The sequence below is a fragment of the Nannospalax galili genome, unplaced genomic scaffold (genome assembly GCF_000622305.1).
Source record: "Nannospalax galili isolate Female #2095 unplaced genomic scaffold, S.galili_v1.0 scaffold105, whole genome shotgun sequence".
Classification (NCBI taxonomy): Eukaryota; Metazoa; Chordata; class Mammalia; order Rodentia; family Spalacidae; genus Nannospalax; species Nannospalax galili.
The window spans coordinates 976,934-982,959 of NW_008354502.1; positions in this window are offsets into that span (position 1 = coordinate 976,934).

A 6,026-nucleotide genomic window follows, 5' to 3' on the forward strand; every position below is an offset into this window, starting at 1 on the left:
CTTAGAGCTCTGTGTGGAGTACAGATGGATGAATAGCATAGTATTACAGAAACACTGGAGTTGACAGATCAGCTTGCTTCAATTCCTTTTCACAGCACATTCCTGTGTCTAGTTCTATCAAATTTCAGAGACAGAGATCCATCAATTTTTACCTGTCATTACTGCCAGAGTATGTTTAAAATGATGTGCTAAGCTGGGGTGTTCAAGAGTGCTCTAAAACAAAATCTCAATCTGAACAAATGGTAAAGGGGCTTAAATTATCTATCTGTCTTGGAGGATAGATCAGCTTGCCCTGTGTAACATATATTGAATCCTATCCAATCATATCTTCTGATTGTCTTAAGTAGTTGTGAACATTGAAGATAAAAAGAATTGCCCTACAGACATACATGCTGAGTCCTATTCATTCAGGTGTTTGTATCCAAATGTCTTTCAGTGTAAATGCGTCCTCTGGAGTCTAGTCAGCCCATACTGTGGTCATATGTAAGGCATACACTCCCTCATTCAGTGATAACTAAGGAGGTGACTCAATTTCCTTGGAACTCCCTTATCCAGATTCCTTCCAGAAAAGTTAGCAGGGGAAGAGGGCTGTTAAAAAGTTATCAGTTCACTTTAACAAGCCTGACCTTAGACTGTTAGTGAACGGGCACATGGGATCCCACCCCTGTGTAACTTATTTGTACCTTGATAACAGAAAGCAGTAGGGCAGTAAACTTCTAATGATGTCCTCTGAGATGTAGTTCTGAGCTCATGTATAAATATTGGCTGTGCTCTGCTCTCCTGTGGGAGGAGATTACCAGGGAATGGTGACTTTCTATGTTGGTTGCCTCATTGAAAGCACCTTGCTCTAAATGACTAAAGGTCTTACAGAGTTCGAAACTCTCATTAACTATCTGCTAAAGAGAGAGGTCTTAAATAGGTCTCTCACCAGTCAAAAACTAAAGTGATATCTGGCAGGATAACGGGTATGTGAATTTTAGAGTCCATTGTTCCAACCCCCACTGAGTTATTTTGGACTCTATATACTGTGTAGTATAAAAACTTGGATACCTTTAGTTTTATGAGGCTTCCATTTATTCATAGAATAATCATTTTAATGGGCTTCCTTTCCTGTGCTATGGAATGCACAATAATGAGGTGATGTTTTCGTTTTAATTACACTGCAGTTGAAACCCTCAACGATATTGTTCAGAGATAGTTGAAAGAATTGTCTCTATCTGTCCTCGGAAAATTGTGCTCTTTCATTTAGGTTTAGAGTCTCATTGATCCTATGGCAATTTTGAACTTTCCACTGGTAACTCAGGAGGCATTGCTGAGATTGTTGGGTCAGAGTTCCTTTCTCTGTGATGCTATCTCTGATATGATTGATCTCAGCATTTCCAATTTCCTTTCCCGGAGCTAGGATATTTCCTCTGAGGCTTTTTGAGATTTTGTCCTTTGTAATCTCTGTGAGTCTATGTAGTCATGTCTTTATTCATGTTCTTACTCTTTGAACAGCCTCCTTGTTTGTCCTAATAGTGGTCATCTCTTAAAGTGGGATGTGGTCAGTAATGGCTACTGAACTTTCCTCATACATTGGCAAGACATTATGTATTTGCATCAACAATCACACAAATTAATTATTCATCTTAGGTTTAAATTTGCACCCATGAACCATATGACCCTCTATGACACTGAGTTAACATGTTTATAATGGACTCCTCTGGCTCCTTAGTTTGCTGATTTAAATCCACTTTCTCTAGATTGAGAGAAGTGCTGAAAAACATGGATTAATAAACTAGGATGCTTAATCATCATAATAAATTAGAAAAAATGTGGTTCACAAAAGTTGTCACTTACATAGGGTGTGAATTAGTAACATGGATGTGGCCATGCTAATTTGAATGGTTAGACTATATAATTGAGATTCCTAACTGTAAATAAAAGCATTTCCAATTTTCCCATCTTTTATGAAATATGTTATACTGAAAACCAATGGCTCTAGGTTAGTTTAACACTTTTCTGGCTTATGAAGTTGATCCTAAGGCTTTATATCCATTCCCTGTGAATATAATACAGAAATAACATATGAGGTGCTCAGGAGGATGGTGCAATAATGAGTGGTTTTAGAGTTGGGCTTTATAGACATGAAGGTGGTTTCATGGAATATGAGTGCCATTTTTAGGCAGCCTGAGGGTGTGGAGAGGCCTTCTCTTTTCCGTCAGTGAAAGGGATCTTCAGAATAGTTTGGTAGTTCCTTTCCTCTCTAGTTTGTGGAATGGTGTGAGGAACGTCAATGGAGTCTTTGAAAAGTCTGGTAGAACTCAGCAGTGAATCCATTTTGACCTGTGCTTCTTTTAGTTGGAAGACTTTTTATTACTGCCTCAATGTCATTGCCACTTGCTGCTTATATGTTCTTCGGTTAATTTTGTTATGTCATGTATGTCTAGAAATCTTTTTATTTTCTTCTAGATTTTTCTAGTTCATTGGAACAAAGCTTTTCAAATTATATACTGTTGAGCCTTTGAATTTCATTACTGCCTACTCTATCTCTCTTCTTATCTATAATTTTATCTATTTAGATCTCTCTTTTATTGGTCAGTTTGCTGTGTCAATCTTTTTTGTAAGAACTAATTCTTTGTGTCATTGAATCTTTGTATTTTTCATTTTTATTTTATTAACTTCCACCCCATTTAAATTTCTTTATTTTGTTACCTTACAAAGAAATTAGTTTCATTATTTATCCCTGATCTGTATTATTTCTTTCCATCTACTGACACGGGTTGGACTTCTTGTTTTTCTAGGACCTTGGGAGTAGATTAACAAGTTATTTATTTGAGATCTCTGATTTTTCACTTAAGCATTTATAACTATGCATATCTCTCTTAAAATCAATTTTATTGTACTCACAGGTTCTGGTACATTGTGTTTTTTGTTTTAATTTAAATGCGAGAGGTTTCTAACATCTGTCATAATTTCCTTGATGGCTTATTTGTCATTCAATAGTGTGTTGTTCAGTCTCCACAAGTTACATGTTCTATAGCTTCTCTTGTTCTTGATTCCAAATTTCATTTTATTATGATTGAAAGAATATAAAAATATTTTGGTTTTCATACATTATGATAAGACTTGCTTTTTGTCCTAAAATAGGGTCAATTTTAGACAAAGACCAATGGGCTGCTGAGAAGACTGTGTATTCTGCAGTGCTTGGGTGGCATATTCTATAGACACTAGTTAAAGCCATTTGATCTATATTATCATTCAACCCTGATGCTTCTTCACTGATGGTTTTGTTGGGATAACCTTTCTATTTGTGATACCGGGTTATTGAAGTCACCCAGTGTCATAGTATTGTCATAATCTACCCCTTAACATCTGGTAGTGTTTATTTAATGAAATTATGTTCACCAATGTCAGGTGCACATATGTTTAGAACTGTCCTGTTGATTAACTGTTCCCTTAGGCAACTATGAGCTGACCATCTTTATCTCTTCTAATTTTTGTTTGCAGTCTATTTTGGTAAATATTAGTATTACTATACCTACTTGCTTTCTAGTTCTGTTTATTTAGAATATCTTTTCCATGCTTTTACCTGTGTTTGTCTTTGCCAATGAGGTATGTTCCTCATAGGTAACAGATGGATCCCGTTTTAAAAATATAATCTGTTTATCTATGTCTATTGATTTGAATATTGAGACTGACTGTTAACATAAAGAACTATTATTGAAAAGTATATTTTAATTCCTGTCATCTTGTGGTTTGTATGTTTTGTGCTTTCCTAATCTTTATTTGCTAATTTATCATTCTAGTGACTTTTATTATTTCCTATGGCCTCATGGATGTGTTCTTTCCCTTCTGTGTATTGGATTTCTCCTTGGCTTATTGGTAATGAATTCCTCCCATTTGTGTTTAGCTTGGAAAGTTTTCTTTCTCCTTTGATTATGAAGGATATCTTTCCTAGATATAGTAACCTAGGTTGGGAATTATTGTCTTTCAGAACTAGAAATACATCATTCTTTGTCCTTCTCACTTTTAGAGCTTCTGTTGAGAAATCTGCCAATAATCTGATGGGTTGACTTTGAAACTCAGTCTTCTCTCTTGCAACTTTCCACATTCTTTCTTTGTTCTGTATACTTAGTGTTTTAACTATAATATGATGTGGGAAGATTCTAGTGTTGTCTGGCATTCTAAATGTATCCTCTGTCTGGATGGCTATCTCTCAAGATTTGGGGCATTTTCTGCTGATTTTGTTGAATATGCTTTCTATGTTTTTTTAGCTAAAACTCATCTTTATCTCTCTTATCTATACCTGTAATTTGTAGATTTGGTCTTTACATTATTTTCTACGGATCTTGCATGCTCTGTTCACGTTATTATTATTTTTGTCATTATCAGAAAGTTCTAATTAATATGCCTTGTCTCTGAGCCTTGGTGGTCATTCTTCTACTTGGTATAGTCTACTGGCAAGGTTTGCTATTTGAGGTATTTAACTTCATTTCTAAATTTTCAACTTGATTTATTTTCAGTATTTCTCCTTGTTGAATTCCTTTGTATTCTTATTTTCTTCCTTATTTCATTCTACTCTTTATGTTTTCTTTGAATTCATTCAAGAGTTTATTAATGTTCTCTTTGTTTTTCTGAACATACTTATAATCATTCATTTGAAATCTTCAATATTTCATCTAATTCACTGCTCGTTCAATCCATTGCTGTGGAATTGGGAATTTTAGGAGTCATTTTGCCTTTTTTTTCTTTTTCTTCTTTCAATAGGACTTATGCATCTGGGATTAGATCACTGACTGAACTTTTGAAAAAAATTGTGTTTTCTTTCAGTGGAGTACTTGCAATATTCACATGACACTGCACTGTGGTAGGGTTGATGAGTCATTTTTCATCACTGGACTGGAAGTGTAGCTCAGTAGCTAAGTCGTTCCACCTTAAGGAACAGCACGTGGTTCTGAGTCAAAGTCCTACCCATATAGAAGTTGGTTTTCAGGCCAGGTCTTAGAGTATTGTCTTGTCACCCTTGTTCTGGACTGTCCGAGTGAACACAGCAAGGAGGAACCTTTGCCTCTATGTCTGCCTAGTCACTGGCTTTAACAAGACTTTTGAAAATGATTTTTTGCTTAGAAGACACTATATAGCAGCAGGTATTTTGGTTTTTTGGTTCTTAAAGTCTTTAGCCTCTTCTTTCATGATGTTCCCTGAGTCTTGGGTGTGGGGTTGCATTTTAGATCTATCAATAGGAGCTGGGCATCTCACAGTCTCTTAGTCTCTGCATTTTGACCAAATGTGGACCTCTGTAATAATATCAATCTTTTGCAAAAAGAAACTTCTCTGATGAAGATTGAGAGCTACATTTATCTGTGGATATAAATGTAAGTATTAAGAATACGGTTAAAACTGTATTAGTTTAGGAAAATGGCAGTAGTGGGTTCTGTTCTAGAGCCTATGACCTCTTCAGCTGTGGTATTTGGCTAGGTTTATAGTATCTACACACACACACACACACACACACACACACACACTTGTGTGTGTGTGTGTGTGTGTGTGTGTGTATAAAATTCTCAAAGATAAAAATGTTAAATCCATAAAAATTTTTGTGACTCTTTCTGGAAAGGCAGAAGAGAGGACCTTTCTAGAATTGAGCTTCTTCTCTTTAAAGTATCTGTTACTGGAAATATAATGCAACTTTTCTGAAGCTTTCTATTTGTTTTAATCCATGGTTCCAGCCTTCTGAAGTTACCCTCACACTAGTTAGAGAACACTAGCGATATTTTCCACTATCACCCAACGCATTGGATACTCTTCAAGTATGTCCAGTTAATCTCCCAGACCATCTAGCAATCAATGCAGGGGTTTCATCTGCCATTTTCTTCTCAAGAATGCATCAACAGCATTTTCCAGGCAGTTGGAAGGGTGCTCATAGGAATATGCAATTTCATATGGACTTAATCAATGGTAACAGCATGCACAAGACCCTTGCAAGCTCAAGATATACAAAGTCCCATTACTGAAATGGAGAAGTGGGGAAGAAGCCCCAACCT